This window comes from Carlito syrichta, unplaced genomic scaffold (genome assembly GCF_000164805.1).
Source record: "Carlito syrichta isolate Samal-C Ts95f unplaced genomic scaffold, Tarsius_syrichta-2.0.1 Scaffold308256, whole genome shotgun sequence".
NCBI classification, from domain to species: domain Eukaryota; kingdom Metazoa; phylum Chordata; class Mammalia; order Primates; family Tarsiidae; genus Carlito; species Carlito syrichta.
In genome coordinates, this window is record NW_007252352.1 from 946,219 (window position 1) to 958,719 (window position 12,501).

General features: G+C 38.7%; 1 protein-coding gene across 1 annotated transcript in view; it reads left to right on the top strand.

Moving 5' to 3' along the window:
* CNTNAP5 (contactin associated protein like 5) overlaps window positions 1–12,501 on the top strand; it is a 697,937-nt gene that overhangs the window by 608,931 nt on the left and 76,505 nt on the right. The gene's annotated exons all lie outside the window — the stretch shown is intronic.

Sequence of the window (12,501 nt, forward strand, 5' to 3'; positions counted from 1 at the left end):
GGAATAGAAGTAAAAAAATATCTAGAAAGAAGCTAAACTTAGAAAGACAGAAACAATTCCGCCATGCACTTTCCATCAAGTGTACTGAGATTCACTTGTAAGTTTTACTGCCATGTATGCACACTGGTCACCAATCACACGCCAATATCATAGGTATAACTGATATCCTATGTCAGAGGCGATCTTCCAGATGGGCCTTTACAGGCCTCAGCCATGTAGCTATAGATGTTGGCTCCCAACAGGAATGGAGGACTTGCTCAGGTCAGGCCCTGCACTGGTCACCACAGAGATGTAAGACAATGGGCATGAGCTCCTAGTTTGAGAGAAGTAGTCGCCCTCAGTGGCTTTTCAGCCAAGCAGGTAACAATCTATAAAGCATGAGCCAGTGTTTCAGTAAACTTGCATCACTTTACACTGTCAGTATCTGCGGTCACCAAAATTTTTTTTAAGTTAGTCAGAACATACAATGCCTGACATTAGTTCAAAATATTATAGTTTTAAGTGTTGTGATCAAAAGCATCTATATTTAAAAGCAACTGGATCATAACAAGTGAACATAAAATTTACAAAACTGCCTCATCCCGAATACTTTAATGATTAATTACTCTGTTGAGTCCTAATGACGATTGCCTTCAAATGCCATAAATTATATATAAACAAGAAAAGAGAGTTTGTAAATGTAAGTGAATTCCAGTTTGGTCTCAGAAGAAAGAAAAACAAACCTTTGGTAGCTCAATGAAATATCTAAGCCCGTAAAACATCAGCCAGTTTCTCCCAAGGAGTTTTGTGGAGTGACTTTTACACACACCAAAGACTTAATTCAGAGGGCAGGCCCGGGCTGAGAAAGCTGTCGGGTTTTGCTTGTACACATTAACTGAAAAATAAAAATGAAATAGACTCCTAATTTCATAATTCAATGTTTTTTTTTTTTCTCTTTGGAGAAGAGCTGCCTTTCAGTGAAGCAGGCAATAGGGAAACCAATGAGAACTGAGTCCCAAAGAGTAGCAATTGGTCTGCATTCATTCCCAGTAATGGGACTCTTTTTGTATGCAAATGCCTTTTGAGTTAAAGGTAAGACAGGTTGTAGAATATTTTGTGCAAACGTAAACAGAAGTGCAGAAATCGAAGATAATTGTTGCTTATTAAGGTGCTTAGAATAGGGCTAAATAAAGTAAACCAGAACCCATCACCGAATAGGCTGGAGGATTCGGTACCTGTTTATTACTTCCTCTGAGAGTGTTCAAGCTTGCTTTGAATAAGAAATGAATTGAGCCCTAGAAAACCATCATAACTGAGTAGATCTGGGAATGTTCACCGCATTGCAGTTACTGACTCATGAGAAATTCTCAAATAGCTGAGAATATTTTCTTTAGGATAGCTCATTCTTTTCTGTTAGAATCTGTCCTCACCTTGTCCAAAATAGAAACTATGGAGAACAACCTTAATGTTTATATTTGCCTTAGAAAATGACTTCCACAGAAATTGCAATTTGTTAAGCATAAAGTATCTCTTTGTAAAAATTTTAAAAATATTTGCATTTTTAAAAATTTAGTCATTTTATTGCATTTTTGAAAAAAAATAGTTGAATTGACAAAGAAATTTTGAATACATTCTTGAATACATGATGAATACATGATGTCTTGATAGATATACACAATGCGTAATGATCACAATCAAATTAATGCACCCAACACCACCCATGTGGTACAAAGATTGTCAAAACTTATTCATTTTATAACTGGAAGTTTGGACCCTTTGACCCACATCTCTCCATTTACCACATCCCGAGTCCCTGGTAACCACCATTCTACTCTCTGCTTCTATGAACTCTACTGATTTAATTATTTTTATTTTTTAAATTTTATTTTAGAGTTGTGGGATACAATTCAAGGTTAGGTACATAAGTGGTCCTCGTGAAGATAAAGTTTGGGTACCATATTGAAGTTATGTCCCCCCACCCACCCCAGCAGTATCCCACTACTGCCAATCCCTTTCTTTTTTTTGAGTTGGAGTCTCACTCTGTCACCCAGACTGGAGTGCAGTGGCTGCTCCCGGCCAACGCAGCCTCAACCTACTGGACTCCGGTGATCCTTCCGCCTCAGCCTTCCGAGTAGCTGGAACTACAGGTGCGTGCTACCACACCTGGCTAATTTTTTTTAATTTTTTTGTAGAGATGAGGTCTCACCAAGTTGCCCAGGTGGGTCTCAAACCCTCGGGCTCAGGCAATCCACTCACCTCAGCCTCCCAAAACGTGGGATTACAGGCTGAGCCACTGAGCCCAGCTGCCTTTCTTATCTCTCTCTCTCTCTTTTTTTTTTTTTTTTTTGCATTTCCATTTTCATTTCTTTCTTTTTTTTTTTAATTATAAAGATGCAGAGTACAATTCAGGGTTAGGTATACAAATGTTAATTACGCAGGTAACCTTGTTGATGAGGTATGCCCCTCCCTCCCCTAGCAGTTTCCCTCAACTACCAATCCCAACCCCTCCCCTGACAGTTTCCCTCTACTGCCAATCCCTTTCTTATAGAATTATGATAATTGCTCAAGGTTCACTTATGAGTGAGAACATATGGTACTCTCTTGTTTGTTTCTGTGATAGATCACTGAGTAGGATCGACTCTAAATCCATCCAAGTTGCTGTGAAGTCCATATGTTTGACTTTATGGCTGCATAAAATTCCATTGTGTATATGCATCATATTTTTTTCATCCAGTCCAGCTTCAATGAGCAACATGGTTGGTTCCATATTTTTGCTATTGTGAATAGAGCTGCCACAAACATATGTGTGCAGGTATCTTTTTTGTAGAATGATCTGAGCTCCTCCGAGTATATTCCCAATAGGGGAATTGCTGGGTCATATGGAAGGTCAATTTCCAGTTCTTTCAGAAATCGCCACACTGTCTTCCAGAGAGGTTGCACTAGTCTGCATTTCCCCCAGCAGTGTAGAAACATTCCTTTTTCTCCACATCCTCACCGGCATCTGTTGTTTGTTTTTTTAATGATGGGGTTAGGCGGTACCTCACTGTGGTTTTGATTCGCATTTCTCTGATGATGAGTGAGGTTGAGCATTTTTTCATTTGTCTGTTGGCTGCACGTGTGTCTTCTTTTAAGAAGTGTCCCCGGGCTCGGTGGCTCAGCCTGTCATCCCGCGCCTTTGGGAGGCTGAGGTGAGTGGACTGCCTGAGCCCGCGGGTTCGAGACCCGCCTGGGCCGCGAGACCTCATCTCTACAATCAATCAAAAAATCAGCCGGGCGTGGTGGAGCATGCCTGTAATTCCGGCTACCCGGAAGGCTGAGGCGGAAGGATCGCCGGAGCCCAGCAGGCGAGGCTGCGGTGGCCGGGAGCGGCCACTGCACTCCCGTCTGGGCCACAGAGTGAGACTCCAACTCAAAAAAAAAAAAAAAAAAAAGAAGTGTCTATTCATGTCTTTGGGCCACTTTTAATGGTGCTGTTTGTTTATTTTTTTTCTTTCAGTGCATTTGAGTTCCTTGTAGATCCTAGATGTTAGGCCATTGTCAGAAACACAGTTGGCAAATAATTTTTCCCATTCTGCGGGCTCTCTCCCTGCTCTCTTGATGGCTTCTTTGCTTTGCAGAAGTTCATTAGTTTGATGAGGTCCCACTTGTCTATCTTATTTCTTAAGGTATTGGCCTTTAGGGTTCTGAATAGGAATTGGTTGCCAGTTCCAATTTCCATAAGGGTGCCTCCTGCGTTTTCTAAGATTCCTATAGTTTGGGGTTTCATGTTTAGGTCTTTGACCAACTTAGAGTTAATTTTTGTGTATGGTGATAGGTAAGGGTCCTGTTTAAATCTTCTGCTTGTGGTCAGCCAGTTTTGTGACACCATTTACTGAATAGATTCACCTCTCCCCAGTGGTTGTTATTGGAGGCGTTGTCAAAGATGAGTTGGTTGAGGAATTGAGGCTTTGGTTCCAGAATCTCTATCCTGTTCCATGGGCCTATGTGCCTGTTCTTGTACCAGTGCCGGGCTGTTTTGATTACTGCAGTCTTATAGTAGCCTTATAGTAAAGTTTGAAGTCTGGAAGTTGATACCTTTTGTTTTGCTTCTTTTGCTAAGGATTGTTTTGGCTACTCATGGTTGTTTATGTTTCCATATGAATTTCTGTATTGTTATTTCCAGGTTTGAGAAGAATGATGTTGGTAATTTAATGGGTATCACGTTGAATCTGTAGAATGCCTTTGGTAGGATGGCCATTTTAACAATGTTGATTCTTCCTTTTCATGAACATGGAATATTTTTCCATTTGTTTGTATCTTCTTGGATTTCTTTGAGCAATTCTACTTTTTTATATCCCATATACAAGTGAGAGCATTCAGTACTTGTCTTTCTGTCACTGGATTGTTTCACTTAGCATAATGTCTTCTAAGACTATCCTTGTTGTAGGGAATGGAAGATTTTTCTTCTTTTCCATGGCTGAATAATATTCTAGTATATGTACGTATATCAAACATGTTAAAGTTTATTCATCTTTCAGGGGACATGTAAGTTATTTCCATATCTTGGTTATCTGTGAATAATGTTGAAATAGACAGGGGATGTATATATCTCTTTGAGGTACTGATTTTCTTTTGATAAATACTTAAAAGTGGGATTGCTGGATCATATGTTCTATTTTTAATTTTTTGAGAACCCCCATTCTGTTTCCCATAATGGCCATATGAATTTACAATCCCACCGACAATGTACCATGATTCTCTCTTCTCCACTCTTTCATCAACACTTGTTTTCTGTTGTCATTTTGGTAATAGTCATTTGAAGAAGCGTGAGGTAGTATCTTACTGTAGTTTTGATTTGCGTTCTCTGATGAGTAGTGATATTGTGCACCATTTTGTATGTTGGTCATTTGGATATTTTCTTTGGAAAAATTTCTATTCGGGATTTTTGCCCACTTTTTAAACAGGTTGTTTTACTTTTTTTGTTATTGAGTTGGTTGAGTTCTTTATATATTTTGGATATTGATTGCTCATTAAATATATAGTTTGCAAATATTTTATTCATTTTATAGCTCACTTTTTCATTTTGTTAATTGTTTCCTTTATTGTGCTAAGTGTTTTTAGTTTTGTGCAGTTTCACTTTTTTGTTTTTGTTTTTGTTTCCTGTGCTTTTGGTGTCATATCAAAAATTATTGCCAAGATCAACATCAGTGAGATTTTCTCTTATGTGTTCTTCTAGGAGTTTTATGGTTTCAGATATCAAATTTAAGTTTTTAATCCATTGCAGGTTAGTTTTTGTATGTGGTATAAGACAAAGACTCAGTTTCTTTCATTTTCATGTGTATAACTAGTTATTCTCAAAAAATTCCCAAGTTTATTGAAAAAACTATTCCTTCCACTTTGTGTATTCTTATTGCCCTTCGCAAAAATTACCTGACCATATATGTGTGGGTTTATTTCTGGGCTCTCAGTTGTGTTACATTGGTTTATGTGTCTGTTTTTATGCCTGTACCACACTGTTTTGATCACTAGAGTTTTGTAATACAGCTTAAAATCAGGGTGTGTGATGCCTCCTTCTTTGTTCTCTTTCAAAATCGTTTTCACTATTAGGGGGACTTTCTGTTTCCATATGAATTCTGAGATTGTTTTCCTATTTCTTTGAAAAATGCCATTAGGAATTTGGTAGGGATTGCTTTGAATCTGTAGATCACATTGGGGGGTATAGACACTTTAACAGTATTAATTCTTCCAACCTATGACAATGAGCTATCTTTTTATTTATCTGTGTCTTCTACAATTTCTTTCAGTATCTCTTCTATCATCATGTCTAAGATATTATGGCATTTAACATTCAATTATGCATGCCACAGCTTGAGATCAAACCCTGGACAATGGAGTTTGACTTCAGAATGACCACCGATTGTGTTTTTGTGTTTTCTCTGTGAATTGTAACTCAGTGGTATTATAATATGTTTTCCCCTGAAGGATTTTTACTAAGTGTTTTATCTTTGTCTAGTGGGTGTTGAGGAAAGATGTCAAGTATGGCTGCTAACCTTCAGAAAAACATTGGTAACAGTCAAATGACAGAACAAAAAAAAATCTGTGTGAGATGGCTAATGTTGTAATGTCCAACCTGGTTAGAGAGAACTAAATTTCCTTCATAGGTAAATTAGCATCAAATAATGACATGGATGTCATATTTTTTGAAGGCTAAATAATAAAATCTGAGAAAACCATTTAACTTAGTCCCTAGAACAAAGTGGGCAGCCAATGATATTTTAATGACATTAATTACAAAGCTAGATAATTAATATTTATCTCCCAAATCCATGTCCACCTGAGACTTAGAATGTGCCCTTATTTGGAAATAAGGTGATAACTGTAATAATAAATGTAATAATACAGGTCATTAGTTAAGGTAAAATGAGGCTATGACAGATTAAAGTGAGCTCTGGACGCAATGACTGGCATTCTTTTAAGGATAAAGAAATGTAGGTGAAAACATATTATAATACCACTTAGTTATAAGACGTAAAAACACGCATAAGGAAGAAGGCCATGGGACTTGATGACAGAGGTAGAAATTGGAGTGATGCAGCTACCTGCCAAGAATTGCCAAGGATTGTCAGCAGATACCAGAAGCTAGAAGGAGACAAGGAAGAGTTCCTCACTTGAACTTGAATAGACCCGCTGATACTTTGATTTCAAACTTCTAGCTTCCAAAACTGTGTTGTTACGATAGCCCTAGGAAACTAAAGGGATGGTAGTGGAACCACAACACTGAACGAGATCATCAGGGCAGTGCGTGCCGATAGAGAAGAAAAGTTCACACACTGAGCCCTAGGACTTCAACACTAAGTAGGCAAAGAGAAACAGAGAAACTAGCAATGAAGAGGGACAAGGAATGACAAAGTAGAAGGAAAACTAGCGAGAAATGTTCTGGAAGTTATAAGTTTTAGAAAGAGAAGTGGCTATGTCAAATGGGAATATAAGACTGCAATTATGGGAAAATATGTATATGCTGGCCATTAGTGACCTTGGGCAATAGGTATTTTGATGGAGACCCTGGGGGTGACATCTGACCGGAGAGAGTTTAGGAATAAATAAGAAAGAGGAATCAAAGAAAGAAATACAGATAATGCCTCAGGAGTTTTTTTTTTCTTTCTGTAAACTAGAAGAGAGCAGGAAAATGTGACAATAGTTAAGGTTAAGATAATTATAAAGCTTTCCGTTTTTCTGTTCAGATAGGAAAAATGCTAATGGAATGATGTAATAGAGAAGATGAATTTTTTTAAAAGTACAGGAAATGGGAGTGTCGACTGAGCAATGACTTTGAATAGGTGGGAAGGATAAGAGTGATTGCATATGTGGGCATTAGATAAGAGGAATGACAGTTCTTCTAAATTAATAGAAAGACAGTCAGAGCATATGGGTTCAGAAATTAATCGGTCAGTAAATGTGGGGGCAGGACTCTGTAGAAGTTCTTTTCTGATTGCTTCAGTTTTTTTTAGAGATGCAGGAGACATGATTATTAGTTGAGAGTCAGGAAGGAAAAGGCATAGTTGGAGGTCTAAGAGAGAAGAAATGGCATTAAGTGATTGAGCCAATAGGGTGAATAAACATAAGAAAAATGCTGAGATTGAGAGGGTGCCGGAAAAGCCCACTTAAAAATGGCATTCATGGATTTAAAGTGGCTTATATACAATGTGTATGGTTTGTCCTTTCTTCTACCAGATGAACTGTTTAGGAGTAGAGTAAGCAGTTATAGTTCTGAAGTTCTCATTCAAGAAGAATGGGCCAAGGGACTTGAGACTGGAAATGATGAGAGGGTGATGGACCAGGCAATTGAAACTTGGAAAGGAGAGAGGAAAGGACAAGAAAAGTACACAAAGGGGTTAAGAAACACTGAGCAGTCGGTGAGATTCATCCTTACACTGAATACTGGGGGAGTCCAGGCATTAGAGGGCGGGTACCAGAAAGGGAGGTGGTTGTAGCTAGAAAATTGAATTTCTGTAATTCGAATTATGCAATTATCAGTGGTAACCAAGACTGAAATTCAACATTGATTTCATGATGTGCTAATCAACAGTGACTGACAGTGCAAAACAGTTAGATGGAGCTACTGAGGTGGGCATGCATGGGTATGAAAAGAATCTCTGTGTAGATCACATTGGACATAAGACATGAATGAGGGGGAACCTTCTAGCAAGAATCTGCAAGAAGAGCACTCCACATGGAAAGAACAGAGGAATAAAGTCCCCGAGGCAGGAGTGTGGTGGGCACATTAGGGAAGCATAAAGTAGGTTAGTAGCAGTCGGAGCTCAGCAAGTGAGGGTGCGTATGGAATGAAATGAGACAGAAGAGGTACAGGGGAAGATCATACAAGTTCCTGTAGACCACGAGAAATAATTTAGATATTCTTTGCAGTGCATTGGAAAGACGTTACACACTTTAAGCAGTGGCATCTGATTTGCATGTTAAATGCTTGTTTTGACTGCTGTGTAGAGAATGAATGGATGCGGGAGGACTAGGAGGTAAGATTGGAATCTGGGAGACAAATCCACATGTGTTGCAGTGGTCCAGGTGAAAGATTGGTGATGAACCGCCTTGTGGTGTGGTGACAGAGCTGGAAGGGGGTGCGGAGATGCAGGATTATGTAGAGACCAGAAGGCTGTGGATAACTTAGATGTGGGAGTAGCCATGGATGTAGGGTTGTATGACTGGATCAGCCTTTTCTTTGATATTGTGAGTGCCATAGTGCTTTGTATCTCCCCCTTTGGATCACACATGCACGTGTAGTACCCAAGCCAACATTCTTAAAATGTCCCTTTGTATAGATCTGTTCAGTCACACACATGTTTATAGTTTCTTATGGGGCCCCTTTTTATAGAACAAATCCAGATTCCTTAGTATCCTAGTACAGGCTGTCCCAGTATGGCCTTTTTCTTTACCGTTCTATTCCAAGTTCCTACTCATTTTGTAGGTTCATGGCTTACCCATTTTTTTCAAAACGAGGAGGTTGGTTAGGTAGATGCTTACCAAGGTTCCCATCAGCTCTTGTGGCCTACAATTTCATGGCTTCAGCTATCATGAAATCCATCCACACTGCTCTGTTTATATTTCCACAGCACATAATGTATCATTTTTTGTTTTCCCTTGTTCTGTTTCCTTCCATAAACCTCCTTTTTTGAAAAACTTTCTGATTGCCTCAAACTTTGCAGTTGTTTTTTTGTTTTTGAATTCAGAAAACACATATTCTTTGCGGTCTGTGAAATCGGCTCCTTTCCCTCTGCTCATCCACTCATATTTCTCTCCATCCACACCCATCCTTCTGGTGTAATGAAAAAAGCATATACTTTCCACACTTTAAAGTTCTTTGCTCTTGGGTTTGAATTCCATTTCATTATAAATATTATGACTATATTTATATTTGGGGGACCTTTTTTTTTGCCCCTCTGAAATTCCATTTCCAAATCCGAGGATTTGAGGGAAAAAATATCTTTAGTACCAGGTTAGGTGCCTAATACATGGCAGGCATATCATAGCAGCAAGTCTGTCACTTTTTTCTCCTTCAACTAGATTATAAGCTCTTTGAAGATAGAACTACAGCTTTATAATCATCTGTTTCTCTAGTGTCTAACACACAGCAGGCGTTGAATAAATGTTAGTTTATAATTTTGGTGAAGTAGTGATAACATTCTCCACCGTGGCTATTTTATTCAACAAATGTCTTCTGGAGATTTAAGATAACAGGTCCTGTGTTATTCTCTGTAGACACGAAGATGAATAAGCAACTATTCCTCCTAGGGGAGCTTAAATTCAAGAGGATGAGAAAGACAAAAGAGTCTTGATAAATTGAGAGGGGTGTCAAAAGTGAGCACAATGGCAATATAGTGAAAGGGAGGATTATATCAGTCTGAGGGCGAGTGGGGCCCTGAGTCACATGGACCGGGTCTTAAATAATGAGGAAGAGTTTGCCAGATATATGAAGAGACAGACGGGTGTTTTTAACCAGGGGAAAAGAATAAATAAAATAAAAGCATGGCTTTGTGCACATGCAAGCATTATTTGGGGGCACACTGAGCGTTCAGGTGCTATCAAGACATGAACAACATGTGCATGCTAAAGCTGGAAGGGTAAGGAAGGGCTTTGAATGTCAGAATGTGTCATGTATAATTCGGAAGCCTTGGAATTCTTGAGGCACTAGAGTCACACAGCAAAATATGCTTTGCAATATTCACACTGATGGCAGTGTGGATGATAGTGTAGGAACACTGAAAGAGTGGGGAAAGGTAAAAAAAGAAAAGAAACAATGATATTCTTCACTACCAACATATGAGAATCTTTACTCCAAGTCCCAATTCAAGATGCTGAGTTAGATATTATTTGTACTTTTAAATGCTTAGTTCCTGACCCATCCTTTCTCCTCTCATGTGATTTCCAATCAGGATATAAAATGTCTTGCCACAAGGTACTTGGTGATCCTTTGTTGAGTGTTGGAATATATTCCATGCTCATGGATTCGAAAAATCCACAATGTTAAGATGTCCATCCCACCCAAGGCAATCTACAGATTTTATGCTACCCATTAAATTACCAGCAGTATTCTTCTCAGATCTGAAAATGACAATACAGAAATGCCTATGGAAATATAAGACAAATCATCAGCAATAACAAAACAAAACAAAATCAAAAACCAAGTAGAAGATATTACATTCCCAGACTTTAAAATTTATTATAAAGCTACAATAATCAAAACACCCTGGTATTTTGATCAGGCATATAGACCAACGGAATAGAATAGAGATTCTGGAAGCAAAACCTCAATTTCTCAATCAACTCATCTTCGACAAAGCCTCCATGACCAACCACTGGTGAGAGGAGAACCTATTCAGTAATTGGTGCTGGGAAGACTGGCTGACCACATGCAGAAGATTAAAACAAGACCCCTACCTATCAACATACACAAAAATCAATTCTAAATGAATCAAAGACCTAAACGTAAAACTTCAAACTATAAGAACCTTAGAAAATGCAAGAGACACCCTTACGGAATTGAAACTGGCAACCAATTCCTGATCAAAACCCTAAGTGCCCAGGCCGTAGGAGATAAGATAGACAAATGGGGCCTCATCAAATTGACAAGCTTCTGCAAAGCAAAGAAACCATCAAGAGAGCAGGCAGACAGCCCACAGACTGAGAAAAAATATTTGTCAACTGTATATCTGACAAAGGCCTAACATCTAGGATCTACAAGGAACTCAGATGTGCTGAAAAGAAAAAAAAAAGTCGCCATTACAAAATGTGCAAAAGATATGAATAGACACTTCTGAAAAGAAGACACACAAGCAACCACAGAGGTTGTACAGTTTTCCACAGAGGTTGTACTAGTTTACGGAAAAACAGTTCGACAATCCCTGAAAGCTCTAAAAATCGACCTTCCATACGATCCCTCAATCCCCCTACTGGTAAGGTACCTGGAGGAACTCAAATCACTCTATGAGAAATATATCTGTACACGCATGCTTATTCCAGCATTGTTCACAATATTAAAAACGTGGACCCAACCATGTTGCCTATTGAAAGTAGACTGGATTTTTAAAATGTGGTATATATACACAATGGAATATTATTCAATCATAAAGAAGGACAAAATTATGAACTTCACAGCAACTTGGATGGACTTAGAATCTATAATACTGAGTAATCTTCCACAGAAACAAAGAACAGAGTATCACACATTCTCACTCATAAGCGACCTTGAACAGCTATCATAATACTATAGGAAAGGGATTGGCAGTAGTGGGAAACTGCCAGGGGAGGGAGGGGCACACCTCATTGACAAGGGTACCTACATAATGAACATTTGTATACCTAATCCTGAATTGTACCTCACATCTTTAAAATAAATTTTTTTTTAATTTTGAAAAAAATAGAAAAGAAATTAATTCTCAAACCTGATTTAAAAAAAGGAAAAAGGAAAAGCTGTGACAGCAGGTTCAACATCTGCCAGGGGGAGTGTAGTTTCTCTTTAACCTGCAGGGCTCCCTCCTGAGCCAGGTTTATCTATTTAGACGTATATATATAAAGTCTCACACTGATCAACTCAAAGCCTAGCCACACTTGTTTCCAAGCTTATTGGTCCTGATTTCTAGACACTTGAAACTTGGGGTCCAAATGAGTGAAACAAGAAAATGTCTAGGGAAATGTGACCAAAACCCTGTCAGTTGAACTGTCTCTCTGAAGTGGCAAGTGTTTCCTACTATGCTCCTGGAAAACCAAGTAATTCTGGGTACTTCTAATGTGGGTTGGGAATGGGGTGAACGGAGAGAGGGTGGACATTCTCCTAGGCCCTACTCTCCCTTCAACTCAAGCAGCTCCACGTTTTTCTGTATTCTACTCTAGTCTTCACAGTAGATATTCTTTAAATATAGTGTTCCAAATTTGAAACCAATTTGAAAACCACTGGACTATGCATATGAGGCAAATCCAGATGTATGAAAAAGAAATGGAACCCTAAACACAAAAGCAAGAAGCAGAAGGTTC